The sequence below is a fragment of the Bison bison genome, unplaced genomic scaffold, assembly GCF_000754665.1.
Source record: "Bison bison bison isolate TAMUID 2011002044 unplaced genomic scaffold, Bison_UMD1.0 scf7180017864030, whole genome shotgun sequence".
In the NCBI taxonomy this organism is placed as follows: domain Eukaryota; kingdom Metazoa; phylum Chordata; class Mammalia; order Artiodactyla; family Bovidae; genus Bison; species Bison bison.
This window is the reverse complement of record NW_011494602.1, coordinates 2,617,540-2,637,789: the sequence shown is the minus strand read 5'-3', so window position 1 is coordinate 2,637,789 and position 20,250 is coordinate 2,617,540.

Here is a 20,250-nt window from a genome sequence, read left to right as displayed (position 1 = left end):
ACCTGTTAAACTATCTGAGCCATCAGGGAAGACTGTTAAATCTTTAGAAACACGTTTTTAAAAAATTAAAAAGTTTTGCCTAAAGAAGAAAGAAATTTGCTACTTGAAATGCACCAGTAAAAGAAAAACTCAACAAACAACATTAAGAATCACAGGAATTCTGTAACACAAAACGAAAATGGTGATTCCCCAGAAACCAAACGTAAAGGGATGGAATATTGCAATCTGATAGAGGATTCACAATAGGTGTCATGGAGAAACTCAATGAGAGAAACTTGTAGTTATACAGGCCTACCTCAGGAAAAGAAAATTCTCGAATAAACAGTCAGCCTTTCATCTAAAATAACTAGCAAAAGAACAAAGCCTGAAGAGAGTAGAAGGAAGAAAATAATAAAAATCGTAGTGAAAGTAAATGAAATAGAAAAGATCCATCAAAGTACGAGCTGGCTCTTTGAAAGGATAAATTGACAAACCTTTAGCTAGACTAACAGAAAAAAGAGAAGGCTCTCTTACTTAGAGTAATCGAAAATTTCCCCCCAAAAGAAAACAAAACATACAAAGGAGACTTAATGTTATCCTTCTCAAATTCTTCCAAAATTTGAAGAGGAAGGAATGCTTCCAAATTCATTTTATGAGGCCAACATTACCTTCACATCAAAACCAGACAAAGATAATGCAGTAAAGGAAAATTATAAGCCAGTATCTCTGATGAATATAAATGCAGCCCTCCTCCCCCACCCCCTGGAGAAGGAAATAGCAACCTATTCCAGTATTCTTGCCTAGAGAATCCCATGGACAGAGGAAGCTGGCAGGCTACAGTTCATGGGGTCATAAGAGTCAGACATGACTTAGTGACTAAACCACCACCATCACCACCCCCACCAAAAAACATTAGCAAACAGAATACAACAACACATTAAAAGAATCATACACCATGATCAAGTGAGATTTCTTGCAGGAATGCAAAGATGGCTCAACATCCACAAATCTACATGATACACTACATTAACAAAATGAAGAATAAAAATAATATGATCATCTCAGAAATAGCATTTGACAAAATTCAACACAGTTTTAAAAAAACTCTTGATAAAATGGATATAAAAATAATGTACTTCAACATAATACAGTATTCTCACAATAAAAAGCCGAAACCTATCCCTCCAAAATCAGGAACAAGACAAGGATGCCCACTCTCATCACTCTTATCCAATATAGTATTGGAAGTTTTAGCCAGAGCAATTAGGCAAGAAAGAGAAATAAAAGGCATCCAAATTGCAAAGAAAAAAGCAAAACTTTCACTATTCATGGATACCATGGTGTGGAAAACTTTAAAGACTCCACAAAAAACTACTAGAAATAATAAACAAATATGGTAAAAATACATTACAAAATATATATACAAACATTTGTTGCATTTATATATGCTGACAATGAGCTAGCAGAAAGAGATATTAAGAAAACAATCCCATTTATAATTGTCATTTAAAGAAAAAAATACCTCAGAATAAATTTATCCAAGGGGATGAATGACCTATACACTGAAACTGTAACATATTGTTGAAAGAAATTGAAGATGACACAAATAATGGAAAAATATTCTATGATCATAGATTGGAAGGCATAATAATGTTAAAATGTCCATATTACCTAAACCACTCTATATATCAATACAATCCCTATTAAAATCTCAAGGACATTTTTTCACAGAAGTAGAACAAAAAATTCTAAAATTTATATATAACCACAGGAAATCTAGCCAAAGCAATCCTGAGGAAAAAATTCCATGGACAGAGGAGCTTGGTGGGCTATAATCCATAGGGTCACAAAGAGTTGGACACAATTGAGCACACACTCACTAGAGTAATCAAAAGAATTTTAATTGGGAGAAAAACAGATTCACAAATCAACAGAACAGAGTTGAGAGCCCAGAGATAAACCCACACATATATGGACAATAAATTTACAATAAAGGAGCAAAGAACATAACAGTGAAGAAAGAATAGTCTTTTCAAATAAATGGTGTTGGGAAAGCTGGACAACCACATGCAAAAAAAGTGAAACAAGATCCCCATCTCACACTACACAGAAAAATCAACTAAAAATGGATTAAAGAGTTGAAACATAAAACCTTAGAAGAAAATATAAGGAGTGAGTTCTTTGACATGAGTCTTAACAACATCCTTCTAGATGTGTCTCATCAGGCAAGGGAAACAAGAGCAGAAATAAAGTACTGCATCAAACTCAAATGCTTCTGCACTGCAAACGAAAGCATCAACAAAATGAATTTCTTGAGTAATTTGGAAAAGAACTACCATATGCTCTGACAATCCCACGTCTGGGTATTTATAAAAAAAAAATGAAAATACTAATTTGAAAAGATATATGCATCCCTATGTTCACTGCAGCATTATTTACAACTGTCAAGACATGGAACAGGACTTCCCTGGTGGCACAGTGGATAAGAAGCCACCTGCCAATGCAGGGGACACAGGTTCCATCCCTGGTCCAAGAAGACTCCATGTGCTGCACGGTGACTAGACTTATGCACCACAACTGCTGAGGCCACACTCTAGAGCCCACGTGCTGCAACTACTGAGGTCCGTTTGCCTGGAGCCTGTGCTCCACAAGAGAAGTCTCCACAGTGAGAAGCCCACGCACCATGACAAGGAGCAGCCCCTGCTTGCCGCAGCTAGAGGAAGCCCACACAAAGTAATGAAGACCCAGCACAGACAAAACTGAATAAAATAAATCAATACGTAATTATTTTAAAGATATGGAAACAAACCAATGCCTGTCAATAGATGAATGGATGAAGAAGATGTAGCACATATACACAATGGAATGCCACTCAGCCATAAAAATGATGAAATCTTATAATTTGAGACAACATGGATGGACTTTGAGGGCATTATAATAAGTAAAATAAGTCAGATGGAGAAAATCAAATGCCATATGATTTCACGTGCATGTGGAATCTAAAAAGCAAACGAACAAACAATAACAACAACCAAACATGTAGATACAGAGGACAGAGTGGTGATTACCATAGGAGAAAGACCACTGGGAAGGGGGAAATGAGTAGAAGGGGATCAACTGTATGGTAATGGATGGAAACTGTCTATATAGAAATATAATACAATGTACACATTAAAGGTACAATGTTACAACGCAAAGTTACCTCAATAAAAAACAAACTAAAAAAAAAAAAATATGCCCAGGTTCAATACTACTCTCCCCTAGGTATAATCTGGAAAGCTGCCTCTGTGCAGGAAGCTAACAAACTGAATATATTGCTACTGAAGACAAAAATCCATGCTAAATGAAAATTATTGTCTTCATTAATAAAAGAAGCAGATGAATCAAAAGAATGCATACAGATTAGGCAGTTGAACCACAGCCACTGATTCCAAAACCATTCCATCTGCACAAATGACATCCGTGAAGTGTGTTCTGGGCCCTGCCTCCTCTTCTCTTATGGACAATGTACCCTGTAAGTACATCTGATCGGTGGCTCCTAAATGATGTTCAGTACTCAAGTTTCAGAAAAATCTGGGAAATCTAGTGTTTACCTTCCCCCTTTTGCATGCAGAAAGTGGGTTGTGATGAAAGTTGAGTCAACTGACCACAATCTCTAATATGCAAAGAGTTCCTATGAATCAATAAGGCAAGAGTGATGAACTGATTACCAAAAATAACTCATGGAAAACAAAATTTTAAAAATGTATATGCTATAATAGAATGTTCCTCTTCATTAGCAATCAGGGGAGAACATTATATAGTTAAATTTTGTATAGTTAGAGTTGAAGTTCAAATTGGCTGAAATAATAAATTATCTCTAATATATGCAGCAAGAAGAAGCTCTCATTGACCTATTGGCCTGTATTGGGAAAATAAGGTTATTCAGATTTCCCTGCCCTTTTTAAATTATTTTCAATTAATACTTACAATCCTTTGACCAAACAGCACATAATATAGTAATCTGCCCTTCAGGAATACCTAAACTTTCACAAAGAGACATGTGTAAAGAGCTTATTGCATTATGGTTTGATATCAAACAATTAGAAATAACTTAAGCATTCATTGAAAAGGCAGTATTTAAATTGTATAATCATGTTATGGAATTTTATACAGATTTTTTGACAATTGTATTATAAAGATTGACATGATAAAGGTCCATGAACATTAGTAAATGTAAAAGCAAGTTGCAGAACTATAGTGAGATATTGTTTTTGAAAAAGAAAACATGCATGTAGCCTATCTATCCCCATATCTCTACAAAAAAATCTCAATAATGTCTACACTGGTGATTTGGTGTGTATGTGTGCATGTGTGTGAAAGGTTCTGGAAGAAAGCACCTTACCCTGTTACCAATGGTTACTTCAGAATAGTGGGGTTGGAGAGGAGACTTCAATTTTTACTCTGCATATTTTTATATTGTTGGAATATTTTACAAGTTTCAGTGCTCTTGTAAGTGAAAAAATGCATGATGTACCAAGGAAAATTCTGCTAGATTGTTCCCTAAAACCCTCATTCCAAATGCTGTCAACAATAATTTTCAAGATAATCATCATAGAATATCCTTGAGGCCTAAAAACTTGCCTATGAAATCTTCTGAGATCTGTCTGTCTGATAATCATTAAAACTTTCAAGTTAGTTAACCTCAATACCATTCCTAGGGCCTGCCCACTCCAAACACAGTCTTTGCCTATTATAACACTCTTGTCTCCAGTTGGCAATAGATGTTACTGAATGATGCTACTGCTAAATTTCAGCCTAACAAAATATGGCTCAGAACCTTACCAAACAGAACTAAAATACAAATCCCAGGATAACATGCATTTATTTTGGCCACTCCTTGGCTCAAAAGAAACTGCTAAACTTTAAAAATTAGTAGTAAAAATGGCTAATGAGGCTGTACTTATTTTTGCTTTATATAAATTGTCTGATTTCCCTGCAGCTCTCTTTGTGTGGTTTTTGGCCCTCAGAATTTAATGAGAATAAAAATCATATGATGCAATGTTGGGCCCATTTTCTCCTTCAAGTTACCAAATCCAGACGTCCCCCAAAAATGATACTGCCTCTTAGCATTACAGGAAAGCATCTCACCAAAGCTCATTGGGGGCACACCCAAACTGAGAACATACTTTCTTTTTTTTTTTTTTAATTTTATTTTATTTTTAAACTTTACAATATTGTATTAGTTTTGCCAAATATCGAAATGAATCCGCCACAGGTATACCTATGTTCCCCATCCTGAACCCTCCTCCCTCCTCCCTCCCCATACCCTCCTTCTGGGTCGTCCCAGTGCACCAGTCCCAAGCATCCATTATCATGCATCGAACCTGGACTGGCGACTTGTTTCATACATGATATTATACATGTTTCAATGCCATTCTCCCAAATCTCCCCACCCTCTCCCTCTCCCACAGAGTCCATAAGACTGATCTATACATCAGTGTCTCTTTTGCTGTCTCGTACACAGGGTTATTGTTACCATCTTTCTAAATTCCATATATATGCGTTAGTATACTGAATTGGTGTTTTTCTTTCTGGCTTACTTCACAAATCAGTTCTAATGAGAACATACTTTCAAAGAGCAATAGCCAGTTTTGCTTTGCACAGATCTTTACTCTGAAGCTGATTAGAAGAGCTATTCAAACCATTTAGAGTTTGCCATATACTGGGTAATTCCTAGCTCATATTAGAAGCCCAGGATAAGAACAGTCTTAATAAATTAATCTCTAAACTAGGGGGAATACAAAATTATGCTGATTAGAGACAGATAATTATCATAACAAATAAAGAGTTAAAAAATGAAAACATCCTGTCTTTCCAAATAGGATTTCATTCTGTCACATGGAATTCTTCAATATAAATAAATATATTCTCTAGAAATAAATGTTAGCTGAAATATGTATATTTCCCCTTTGCAACTGATGGTTGTCTCAGGCTAAGAAAACTCAAATCATTTTAACTTCTTAATTCTCTTCCTCTCACTTTTATTCTTTTATCATTTGGAGGGAAATCTCAATGTAAAACAAGTCTTCATTCCCAAAGTCTCAAATTTTGTCTCTTTGAAATCTGATTTTGAAGCAAGTTTCCCATGTCATCTTTGCAAACTGAGGTCTCCAAATCAAGTCAATTTTGAATTATTTAATGTGGAAGGAAGCAGTTAGCTGGGGGTCCTCAGTGTCACAGAGACCGTTCTGGAGAATGGCTTCAGACAAAGGGGCTGGGCAAGGGAGAAGGCCAAGTGTCCTGCAGCACTGGCTTCTGTTAACATTAATAACCATCACAATCATGTCTGTCTTGTTACAGCCCCACTGGCTACCTTCCTATCACCAGAATAAAATACTGACTTTCTACTCACTTTTCTCCTTTTTCCCATATACTAATTTCCACCCTTCATTTAGAACCAGTTTAAATTCAACCAATAGATTTACAATTCCTTAGTCTTTCCTGGTCTGGAAATCTCTTTTTGCTTTATCAACTCATATCTATAACCTTCAAGAAATTTTCAATGCATGTTTGCTTATGTCATTGATAATTTTCTAAAATTGCATCTGCTTTCCAAAAGTATATCAATAACTCTTTCAAGCTAAGGTCCCAGTTCTAATACATTTTTTCCATTAAAATTTAAAGCATAATTCTCCCTCCTTTGTGTTCAAGTTTTCACAGGTATATATAGTCATGTAGCCACCATCAGGGTCAAGATGTAGGGTCCTTCAAAAAATTCCTCTATCCCCCTTTCTAGTCAACCTCTACACACATCCCCAGCTCCTAGCAGACATGGATCTATTTTCTGTCCATAGTTTTATTTTTGCAAAAGTGTTATATAAATGGAATCCTATCTTCTGATCTGGCCTCTCTAACTTAATATGTTAAAGATGCATGTATGTTGTTGCATGTTTCAACACTTCATCCCTTTGTATTGATGGATAGTATTCCATTTTATGGATATACTGCAGTTTGTTTATCAACACTCTGGGTGATGGATACTTGAGTTCTTTTCAGTCTGGGATGACTATGAGTTTAATATCTTTTGAACATCCAAGTACAGGTTTTTTTGTGAATATAGGTTTTCATTTCATTTGGGTAAATACCTATGAGTAGGATGTTAGGTATGTTTAACTTCTAAATATTTTCTGTTGTACCCCACCTCCTTGTATGTTGCTTTATATAACAGATGTTGGTTGGGCTCCCTTCACTTAATGGTCTGGGTAGAATTTGTTCACAGTCACAAATTATTTGTTCATTATTCTCTCCTAATGTCAGTATGTTTGGGGGGAATTTCACTTGGATGGGTACCACTACATCTGATTTCTGGGTCCTTTAGTGATGCTTTTCCCACCACTAATAACCTCGATTCAAAATTTGCAACACCTTCAAATTAATTATATAGTGTCCTGTTACATAAATGCATGAGTAAGTATTATAGATTTTACTGAAAGTTCATAGGAACCATAAGTTGTGCGGGTGAAAGTGTTACATTTTACAACCCACAGAAGATGACTAAAAATTACATCTTAAACAACCCTGTCCTTTTTTGGAATCCCAACTTGGACACTCATCATTTTGACTTCTTTCTATTCTTGCCCTTATAGAAGCTAGTCTTTTTTTTTTTTTTTTCATGGTAGCAAGTGAATAGGATATATTAAAGAGAAGGAAAATACAAAGCTCTCTGTGTAGACACTGAGAGAGGTAAAGAGTCCCCAGAAGCTAGTCTTCTTAACTTCTCTCTAAGCCTAAAGCAAATTTCTCCTTTCCATATACAGGGCAACTCATCTCTTCCTGGCTGCTATTTCCAATGGTGCATACGTAAACTTAGAAGAGCAAAACAAATGCTTTCCTGTTGAGATTATTTTCCCTACCTAGAATATGACAGTTTCTTCTTAAAAATGCCATTTTTAGTTAAGTTCTAATTTTTTGAAAGCTGATAATTCTTATATGGTTGTTGTTATTCAGTTGCTGAGTCATGTCTGACTCTTTGTAACTCCGTGGACTATAGCATGCCAGGCTCCTCTTTCCTCTACTGTGTCCCAGTGTCTGCTCAAATTCATGTCCATTGAGTCAGTGGTACTATTTCACCATGTCACCCTCTGTCACCCCCTTCTCCTATTGCCTTCAGTCTTTCCTAGCATCAGGGTTTTTTCCAATGAGTTAACTCATTTCATCAGGGGGCCCAAGTATTGGAGCTTCAGCTTATGTCCTTCCAATGAATATTCAGGGTTGATTTCCTTTAGGATTGTCTGGATTGATCTCTTTGCTGTCCAAGGGACTCTCAAGAGTCTTCTCCACCACCACAATTTGAAACCATCAATTTTTTAGCACGGTCCAGCTGTCATATGAAGTTGGTCCAACTTTATGATCCATAAAGCCCAACTTTCATATCTATACATGACTACTGGAAAAACCATAGCTTTGACTATATGGACCTTGTCAGCAAAGTGATGTCTCTGTTTTTCAGTATGTTGTCTAGGTTTGTCATAACTTTCCTTCAAGGAGCAAGTGTCTTTTAATTTCATGGCTGCAATCACTGTCAGCAGTGATTCTGGAACCTGAGAAAATAAAATCTGTCACTGCTTCCACTTTTTCCCCTTCTATTTGAAAGGTGAAGAATTAGGGATATTTGTGCAATCAATCCACCATGCTTACAAAATCAGAACATTCTATTAATTAGAAGATCTAATTTTTCTATAATTCAAAATCAGCAAAATTTTACCTTTATTCAACTCATGAACACCAAGCTAATTAAAGTAAACTTCACACTTCATTAAAAAAGATATCATTTTTCCCTAATAAAAAGCTAAAGCCACATTGTTGGATTCCTTTCAATTTAATAAATTACACATAACCTAAAGCTAGAATAGTACCACTATGGTCTTCTGCCAGTTATTTTAGTCAATACCATTGAATCTGTTTAAATAAAACACTAAAATGGTTGTATAAAAAGCTTTAAATAAAAAGAAAATACGAAATAAAAGAGAAGATAAATTATAACTTGCTGTTGTTTAGTCACTAAATCATGTCCAACTCTTGTGACCCTGTGGACAGCCCGCTAGGCTCCTCTGTCCATGGCAATTCCCAGGTAAGAATACTGGTGTGGGTTGCCATTTCCTTCTCCAGGGGATCTTCCCAACCCAGGGATTGAATCCATGTCTCCTGCATTGGCAGATGGGTTTTCACCACTGAGCCAACAGGGAAGCCTCCAAGTGATAACTTAGAAATTCCCTAGTATGCTCTATTTTGGAGTGAGGGTGATTTTATGAAGTTATACTATACATAGTTTAAAGAGTAAAATGTGAAACAGTTTTCCAAGTTTGAAACAGCAATTTCCTCAATCCCTGCAGTCACCATCTTCTTTCAACAGGCAACTCTCTGCAACCTTTTACATCTATTCTTTTTGTTTAGATAGCCATAAGCTTAAAATTCCATTCTTATGTTGCCTCCTCTTAATTTTTGGTCTTGGGTGTTTTCTGTTGCTTTCCTATTATGGAAAGTGATGAATCATGTATGATCTCTCCTGCATCTTCCTGCTCCCTTCCTCCCCATCCCGTAATGCACTTTCTCCCCTCTTCCCATCCTCTTATTCCAATCTGGGTTAGAGCAATATGCAAATATTATTACAGGAATGCTTTCTGCAGGTCTTCTGTGTAATATACATAATTATTTTCCATGCTGGTGTTTTGTTTATAATGTTTCCTTACTCTCTCTGTATTTTTTTAGCTATGCAACCCCAAATTCTCTGCCAATTATTTATCTCTCCTCTTTAATCATTGAGATATATCATTATGCAATAATTTTGTCTCCCACATAAGTTTCTCCCAAAGCCCTGCAGCTTGCTTTCATTGTCTTGTGCCTAGAAAATCAATAGCCTTCTGATGATTTTCTTTATCTCTTCCATAAGTTGGAGTCTGTATTTTCTTAACCCTTCATTTCCTCTCCCCTTGATTTCTTTATTTCTTTGGTTGTGCACATCCTCCAAAAACTTTCTCAAGAAAAATGTTGGAGATCTTGCATGTCTAAAAATATGCTATCCTCAGATTAAGGGACAAGTTGCTAAAGTATAGAATTCTATTTGAAAATAAATTTTCTTTGGAATTTTGAAGGAATTTCTCTGTTACTTACAGCATCCAGTGTCATCTATAGCTATCTAGCGTTGGCCATGAGAAGTTTAAGTCTATTCTCAATTTTTACTCTTCCACCTATGACTATTTTTTTTTCTTGTAATATCTTCTGTGTCCCATGAGTCTGACATCTCTTCAGTGTTTTGACATAGGAACATTTCCATCCATTGTGTCTGGCACATGCTGAGTTCCTTTAAACTGGAAATGTATATCCCTTTATTCTGGGGAATTTCTTGAGTTGGGTTTCCTCCTCTCTGTTTCCCTGATATCTTTGCCTGAAATTCCAACTTTTTTTTTTTTAACTTTTACAACTTCTGGATTGGTACTGTAGGTTTCTTTTCTACTCTTACTTTCCATCTCTGTCTTTATGCTTTTCCTCTTTTGTGGAGATATTCTCAACTTTATTTTCCAAGACTTCCATGGAGTTTTTATGTCTGTTCTCATGTTTCAATTTCCAAGAGCTCTTTTTACTGTATGAACATTCCTTTTTTATAATATCTTGTTCTTTTATTCATGAATACAATATCTTCCTTTAGGATTCTGAAGATATTAATGTAGATGCTTTTTAAATTTCTTCTCCTTGCAGTATGTTTCTTTCTAAGTAGTTCCCTGCCCGCCACCCCCCTCCACCGTCATTTCTTTTGGCTTTAATCTTCCATGCTATGTATTTCCCCACTGTCTGGTGTCCTTGACTGTCTGCTTATATTTAAACCTAAGGACCCCAGAATGCTGAGCCAGTGGGTGGGCTTTGTCGACTCTGGGCTTTACTGTAGAGGCATCTAAGGAAGCTCTCTAGGGGGACAGTGAATGAAAGAGTCTTTACCTCTTTCTTTTTGGACATGTCAGTATCCCCAGAGGAAGACTTCTGATTTCCTGGCTAGAAGGTGGTCTTGCTGCCAGCATTCTGGTAACTAAATAGGAAAAAATGGCTGAGGGTTAAGTATGGAGATTTTCACCCTTAAGCCTAGAAGAGTAACCATCAATCACAGTTTACTCTGGACTGAGGTGTTTCCCGGAATGCAAGATTTTTTAGTGTTAAAATCAGTACAGAACAGTGATTACTTTAGCCTTGTGAAGTGCTATAAAGGGTGCTGTTCTGGCCCTTTTTTGGAGTGCTCTTCCCCAAGGTCAAGCAGACCTGTCCATCACGTCTAGACTATGCTTTAGAATTTCTGTGCAAATGATCTCAAGCCTGCTCTGGGGACAGTGTGGGTCGCTTATCTCATTCCATCCATTTTAGGGTGAATAATTCCACCCCCTGAAACCAAGGGATGGCCAAGGAGTTTAACAGAGCTTGAACAGGAGGACCTAGTCTCTGCGCATGCTCATTTGAGGCCCCTGACAAGGAACAGCATGGGGAGAGAGGGCGGGTAGGCCAGGAGCAGGACCCCTGGAACTCTTGCTGTGGGTTCTGAAAGTGGGCTTGATTTTCCATTATGATATCTACTTCACTCCCAACTATGCCTCTACCCCTTTAGTCCAGAGACCTCGCAGTTAACCTTTCCCATTACTGCATTTCTTGTATCTTACCAGGATGCAAGAGGGCAATTGCCCAGCTACATGGAGGGGACTGAGATCTTGTAATCAAACCTCCTTAAGAGACTGCCACCAAAACTGTCTTGGCACCATCTTCACTCTCACTTCAGGAATACCCAGTGCTGCCAGTTCCTGGACTATTGGAGGCCAGCGGGCTGTTAAGTGGATCGCTTCTCATCTTTCCCCACTTCAGGCTTGTTATTTAGCTTTCTTTCATTTGTGAAGTCAGATTCCTCCCATCTAGTCACATCCCCTCTTCCAACATCTTGTGGTGTAGTTGCTGCTCCAGTCTTTGTCTTAGTAGGTCTTAATTTTTTAATTGCTATATTAAATTACAGCTATGTTAATAGAATTTACTAGGTTCAATCCCTGGGTTGGGAAAGATCCCCTGGAGAAGGGAAAGGCTATGCACTCTAGTATTCTGGCCTGGAGAATTCCAGGGACTATACAGTCCATGGGGTCGCAAAGAGTCAGACATGACTGAGCAACTTTCACTTAATAGAGTTTATAGAAGGAAAGAAAGAAAGTATGTCTACTCAATCATCCAGCTCTACTAGAAAGTTAAAATGCCACAATATTTCCAGGAACATAGTAAACAGGAAGAACAAGAATAAATTTGGGGTAAGGATGTGGGTGAGAAATCGAGAAACAGGCAATGCCCATTTGATCTCATGTAATTTCAGGATGAAATAACATCCTAAAATTACTTGAGATAACATCTACCAGTTTGTTTGCCACCAAATGTATTATATCAGGCAAACATACAGCTACCCTAGAATGGGCTGAGAGAGCAAAGGGAATCACATTTCTTTCCAAGATATTTCTGACCTCTGCTGGTGATAAACTATAGTGATTATCCTACTTTATATACAGGTGGAGAACAAAAGCAAATAAAAGCTCTCAAGTGGTAAGATAAGTACATGTAAAAGAACTTTAAAAGAAAAAAAAGATTAAGTGTTTTGGGAGGGTCATAAAAACAGCTCTGTAGCCTCACCTCCGGGCCTCCCTGGTGGCTCAGCGGTAAAGAATCCACCTGCAGTGCAACAGCCACAAAAGATGTGAGTTTGATCTCTGGGTTGGGAAGACATCCTGGAGGAGAGCATAGCAACCCATTCCAGTATTCTGGACAGAGGATCGTAGCAGGCTACAATCCACAGAAGCGTCGAGTCGGATACAACTGAGGCGACTTAGCAGGCACACATGCACGCAGCCTGACTTCAGCCTTGGTTCCTAGTGATGCCGCATTTCTGGGAGAGTGAAGGCTGTCGGCAGCACCTGCAAAGCTAGAACTCGCATGACTGTGGAAGGACAGGGTTCTCTACTGGGGAACACAGCCCCCGATGGACTCAGTACAGCCCCACCATACACTGGGTACAACCCCTGTGCACTCAGTAGAGCCCTTTCCTTTTGGTGTGAAGGTAGGTTTTGGACAGACAGAGCAGTAGGTGTTGCTGTCAAGGCCAGACCAAAACCCAGGTTAGCTCAGAGAAAAGGCACTGCCCTTGACTATGTGTCTAACACAAACTCATGCAATGCCTGATTTCAATGAAAAGTTCAGTAATCCCCCTTTACATGTAAGAAAATAGAAAGCCAAAGAGGTTTACATAATTTACCCACAGGCCTCAGTGGCAATTTGATAGTGAAACTGGGAATCCTATCCAATTCTGTCTAGTTCTCTACACCGTGTGTTAGTATCATGAATCTGGGTGGAGGCAAGGATTTCCATTGTACAAATGGTTGCTACTATGGTTTTCCAATCAGAAAGATGAGGAGCCTGGGGTTCAGGTGCCTTGGGAAGCATGGTCTAAGCAGCAGAGGGTGTCTGGAAAGTGAGCCTTCTTTACTGTGAGGTGCAATCAGCTTTCCTTCCATGTAGAATCCCACTCACTTTCAGATGTCAAATCTTCTGTCCTTGGATCACACTCCCATTTTAAGGAGAGTGAATTCACACCATTTAGTGTCCTTATATCTCCTGGTTCATGGCATTCTACAATGTTTTGGTTACTTTTCTAATTATAAAATGGATGTGTTTGTTTCATATTAAGGACCTCAGCCAACTGACATCATATAGGGTCATATGGCAAAAGAGAGGGGAATCTTCTTTCTGGGGTTTAGGATTTATTTTTAGTCATTTTCAACTATTTTTAATCCAATATCCCTCCCCATTTCCCCCAAAAGCCTCACTGGGTTAGGTTTCCTCAGAAAAAGCTGATAGAAATTATCTCAAACTCTGGAAGACTTATAACATGTTGAGATGAAAATGCCCATGATCATACCAACTGACATGTCAGCCATTCACACTGGCCATGAGAATCATATAAGAGCACAGCTCAGAGGCTGCAGGGTGAGACAGTTGTCCAGGGGAGAGGACTACTGCGAGCTGTTTGCAGGTGACACTTGCAACAGAAGACGGTGAGTTTGGCAAAGGGGACCGGGGCACAGACCCCCACAGCATCCTGATTCCCCTTCACAGCACAAACACCAGCTTGATTCAGTGGCTCTCTCAGTCTCTGCTTCTCTCTGATGGTCTTTCTCATCTGCTCCCACTTCCAAATATTTGAGTTCATTTTTGTTATTTGACCTTTTAATTTTAGAAATGAAAGGATATCCAATATGACTTAAAACTAGGAAAGCACCTATATGATCATCATTCAAAATTAGTGACAGTTAATATTTCCTTGTATTTGCCTTCAGAACCAAATAAAACATTACATCAGTTCAGTTCAGTTGCTCAGTCATGTCTGACTCTTTGCGACCCCATGAATTGCAGCACGCCAGGCCTCCCTGCTACATAGTCCCTTTCAATTAAAAACCCCCTGGGTCCCATTCCCTAAGCTCCTCTCTAAAGGTAAAAACACTCTATGGTGAGTTTCTTTTCATTCCATGTTTTACACCCTGAACAATAATCCAAATAGAATATATGTGTGTTTTATTTACATAAATGGTGCCTATTTCCTTTTTTAACTTTTAAATTATGTTTTGAAGATATAGCCATTTGATTTTTATATCATGCCTTACAGTTTTCTACAAATCAGCCTCCAACTTAACAGAATTCTTAATTTGGTCCTTATTAAGTTATTAGGCTCAATTGTATTTCTAAAGAGAGTCAGGTGACCCTTGGGTAGGCTTGATGAATAATGGGCTAGCCTGATATTAATGGCTCACTGAATCACACAATCCTTTTTGTTGTTGTTGTTTTGGCCTTAATCCCCAGGTCTGGGAAAACTTAATGAATGGAATCAAATGTTTTTGTTGTTAGTCAGTTGTTCAGTTGTGTCCGAATCTTTGCGACCCCGTAAACTGCAGCACACCAGGCCTCCCTGTCCTTCACCATCTCCTAGAGCTTGCTCAAACTCATTTCCATAGAGTCAGTGATGCCATCCAACCATCTTATCCTCTGTTGTCCCCTTCTCCTCCCACCTTCAATCTTTCCCAGCATCAGGGTCTTTTCATATGAGTCAGTTCTTCGCATCAGGTGGCCAAAGTACTGGAGTTTCAGCTTCAGTATCAGTCTTCCAGTATATTCAGGACTGATTTCTGTTAGGTGGACTGGTTGGATTTCCTTGCAGTCCAAGGGCTCTCAAGAGTCTTCTCTAACACCACAGTTCAAAAGCATCAATTCTTTGGTGCTCAGCCTTCTTTATGGGCCAACTCTCACATCCATACATGCCTACTGGAAAAACCAAAGCTTTGACTAGATGGACTTTTGTTGGCAAAGTGATGTCTCTGCTTTTTAATATGCTGTCTAGGTTTGTTATAGCTTTTCTTCCAAGAGGCAAGCTCTTTTGATTTCATGGCTGCAGTCACCATCTGCAGTGATTTTGGAGCCAAAATAATAAAGTCTCTCATTGTTTCCATTGTTTCCCCATCTAATTGCCATGAAGTGGTGGGATAAGATGCCATGATCTTGGTTTTCTGAAGGTTGAGTTTTAAGCCAGCTTTTTCACTCTCCTCTTTCACTTTCATCAAGAGCTCTTTATTTCCTCTTTGCTTTCTGCCATAAGGTGGTGTCATCTGTATATCTGAGATTATTGAAATTTCTCCTGGTAATCTTGATTCCAGCTTGTGCTTCATCCAACCTGGCATTTCACATGACTTACTGGGCATATAAGTTATGCAGATCTTATGTCAAATGAGATAGTGCTCATTTGATAGGGATCAAATGAGATAGTGCTTTAATCACAGTTAATACTCATAGATATTCCCTTATCTCCTACATGTCTGTGTACTTGTCCAAATGTTAGTTTTTAGTGTCTAATCTGTTATCAGCTTCACTGTGTTTGTTTGCTTTTTGTAACAGTTTTGAAAGATTTGAAAATTTTCAGTAAATATTTTGGCACTAAAAAAAAAATGTTGGGTCATCATGATCCGTCTTCACATCTGACCATCTTCACATCTGACTTCCTACTTAGATTCAACACGGTGATATCTTTGATTTTCTTAAGAACTTAAGAACCTTTCATGACTTTATAGCATTTAGTAATGAAAATCCTAGTTTTTTGTCTTGCTTTCAAGGTCACCACCACCCACAGTTTGGCTTTATCCATCATCCCTAGATACTTTTCCTACAATTTCTCAAAATGAATCATAGATGGTGGTCAGCCTGAAACAAAACCTTATACATTCTCCATCTCTATGCCTGTACTTTTGTCCATGTCCTTTTGTTAAAATCCTTTCTCACTTTGAAACATTATTTATGAACATTAAGTAACAATGAAATGTTACTTAGTCTGGTTGACCCATTCTCCTCAATGTCACCATATGGGAGCCTTGCCTCCTCCTGCTGTACAGTTTGACCAGTCACTAGAAAATCAAAATCATTAAGGCTGGGGGAAGGGCAATCACATGCATTATCTCATTTCAGTTTAGTTCAGTAGCTCAGTCATGTACAACTCTTTGGGACCCCATGAATTGCAACACGCCAGGCCTCCCTGTCCATCACCAACTCCCCAAGTTCACCCAAATTCATGTCCATCAAGTCAGTGATGCCATCCAGCCATCTCATCCTCTGTCGTCCCCTTTTCTTCCTGCCCCCAACCCCTCCCAGTATCAGAGTCTTTTCCAATGAGTCAACTCTTCGCATGAGGTGGCCAAAGTATTGGAGTTTCAGCTTTAGCATCATTCCTTCCAAAGAACACACAGGACTGATCTCCTTTAGAATGGACTGGATGGATCTCCTTGCAGTCCAAGGGACTCTCAACAGTCTTCTCCAACACCACAGTTCAAAAGCATCAATTCTTTGGCTCTCAGCTTTCTTCACAGTCCAACTCTCACATCCATACATGACCACTGGAAAAACCATAGCCTTGACTAGACTGACCTTTGTTGGCAAAGTAGTGTCTCTGCTTTTCAATATGCTATCTATCTCATTTACTTGAAGCTAAAAATCCAGTGGAATTAGCACTATCCTGGTAAGGAAACTGAGGCTTAGAAGGGCATGGTGTTTAATATATGTGGATTAGATGTCTTCTCACACTGGAGTGCTATAATATTCTTGCCAGTTAATTCTCAATGAGTATTTACCATTTAATCCCTTGTCATGGATTATAGAAGTTAAAAAAGTGGTTCATATGGTTTCTCCTCCTGACATCTACCTTAAAGCACAGTGGCTTACTCATACATGTTTTGTGAGAAAACAAATATCTAGATTTTCTTGCCCCTTCATCTAATCTAATTCTCTCTCTCTCTCTCTCTCTCTCTCTCTCTCTCTCACACACACACACACACACACACACACACACACACGGGTTGGTGCTGATTTGCACTTTCAGTCCCAGAAAACTTTACATTTTAATACCTGAGTCTTGCCTCTCTCACATGCACCTCTTTAGTGGCCAAGTAAATATTCTGAGATCCACATTTACTTTCTAAATGGACATCTAGGTTACATAATACCTAACCCTACTGCCATTTCCTTTTACTTACAGATCATCTATTGCAGATTCCTAATCGAATGTAACATCTCCTACTCTTTTTTAGTCAAAGGCCTAGCAGGAATGAACACTTTGTTCAGATGATTCAATGAGCAGACTATTTACAGAAGTGTGGGCAGCATTAAGAGAACCAGTGAGGAAGAGTGAGGCATGCAGAGACTAGTAATGGTAGGAAGTTCTATCACCCACAGGCTTGAAAGGATGTGGGGCAGTGCTGATGTTGCTGATGAAGCCATGAAAGAGGGGCTGCCAGGTGGATGTGATAATTATTGATGGACTCAGCCATTACCAGGACTGAAAAACCGAAACCATCAGTAGGAAAGATGTACTGTGAGCTGTTTTCTCACCGTGATCTGTGGCAGAGCTTTCCATTAACCAAATCCAAAAGGGCAACAAATGACAGAGAAGCAGCTAACACAACCAGAACGATCAGCCTCATGGGCACAAAGCAGAAGAAAGAAGGCTGAGAAAGGATGGCAGAAAAAAATAGCCAACATGCCCACCTTTTCTGATTCCTCGGATCTCTATCACAAACAGTGGCCCCACTCTAGCACAATCCTCCCTTCCAATGTCTTCACTGATTGATTCATTCAACACAGATTCATGAACTGCATCACTGAATTAGGGGAAGCATAAAGAAATTTGAATATAATAACAAATTTTACTCATAAAGAATACATAATCTATACATAGGAAAAATGCCTGGTCAAGCATTCTTTGGAAGTATATCCTTATTTTTCCTGTATTCTGTTGTGAGCCCTATAACATAAAGTTCATTATTATAAAAATATGTCAGTATTATCTCCTAGTAATTTGTATCTGAACTTCATTGTGGAGCACATTTTAGTCAGTGATGAAAACATTTATTTCTGGCACATTTTATTTATTTATTTTTTTAATTTTATTTTATTTTTAAACTTTACATAATTGTATTAGTTTTGCCAAATATCAAAATGAATCCACCACAGGTATACATGTGTTCCCCATCCTGAATCCTCCTCCCTCCTCCCTCCCCATACCATCCCTCTGGGTCGTCCCAGTGCACTAGCCCCAAGCATTCAGTATCGTGCATCAAACCTTGACTGGCATCTCGTTTCATACATGATATTCTACATGTTTCAATGCCATTCTCCCAAATCATCCCACCCTCTCCCTCTCCCACAGAGTCCATAAGACTGTTCTATACATCAGTGTCTCTTTTGCTGTCTCGTACACCGGGTTATTGTTACCATCTTTCTAAATTCCATATATATGCGTTAGTATACTGTATTGGTGTTTTTCCTTCTGGCTTACTTCACTCTGTATAATAGGATCCAGTTTCATTCACATCATTAGGACTGATTCAAATGTATTCTTTTTAATGGCTGAGTAATACTCCATTGTGTATATGTACCACAGCTTTCTTATCCATTCATCTGCTGATGGACATCTAGGTTGCTTCCATGTCCTGGCTATTATAAACAGTGCTGGGATGAACATTGGGGTACACGTGTCTCTTTCCCTTCTGGTTTCCTCAGTGTGTATGCCCAGCAGTGGGATTGCTGGATCATAAGGCAGTTCTATTTCCAGTTTTTTAAGGAATCTCCACACTGTTCTCCATAGTGGCTGTACTAGTTTGCATTCCCACCAACAGTGTAAGAGGGTTCCCTTTTCTCCACACCCTCTCCAGCATTTATTACTTATAGACTTTTGGATCGCAGCCATTCTTACTGGTGTAAAATGGTACCTCATAGTGGTTTTGATTTGCATTTCTCTGATAATGAGTGATGTTGAGCATCTTTTCATGTGTTTGTTAGCGATCTGTATGTCTTCTTTGGAGAAATGTCTATTTAGTTCTTTGGCCCATTTTTTGATTGGGTCATTTATTTTTCTGGAGTTGAGCTGTAGGAGTTGCTTGTATATTTTTGAGATTAGTTGTTTGTCAGTTGCTTCATTTGCTATTATTTTCTCCCATTCTGAAGGCTGCCTTTTCACCTTGCTAATAGTTTCCTTTGATGTGCAGAAGCTTTTAAGGTTAATTAGGTCGCATTCGTTTATTTTTGCTTTTATTTCCAATATTCTGGGAGGTGGGTCATAGAGGATCCTGCTGTGATGTATGTCAGAGAGTGTTTTGCCTATGTTCTCCTCTAGGAGTTTTATAGTTTCTGGTCTTACGTTTAGATCTTTAATCCATTTTGAGTTTATTTTTGTGTATGGTGTTAGAAAGTGTTCTAGTTTCATTCTTTTACAAGTGGTTGACCAGATTTCCCAGCACCACTTGTTAAAGAGATTGTCTTTAATCCATTGTATATTCTTGCCTCCTTTGTCAAAGATAAGGTGTCCATATGTTCGTGGATTTATCTCTGGGCTTTCTATTTTGTTCCATTGATCCATATTTCTGTCTTTGTGCCAGTACCATACTGTCTTGATAACTGTGGCTTTGTAGTAGAGCCTGAAGTCAGGTAGGTTGATTCCTCCAGTTCCATTCTTCTTTCTCAAAATAGCTTTGGCTATTCGAGGTTTTTTGTATTTCCATACAAATTGTGAAGTTATTTGTTCTAGCTCTGTGAAGAATACTGTTGGTAGCTTGATGGGGATTGCATTGAATCTATAAATTGCTTTGGGTAGTATACTTATTTTCACTATATTGATTCTTCCAATCCATGAACCTG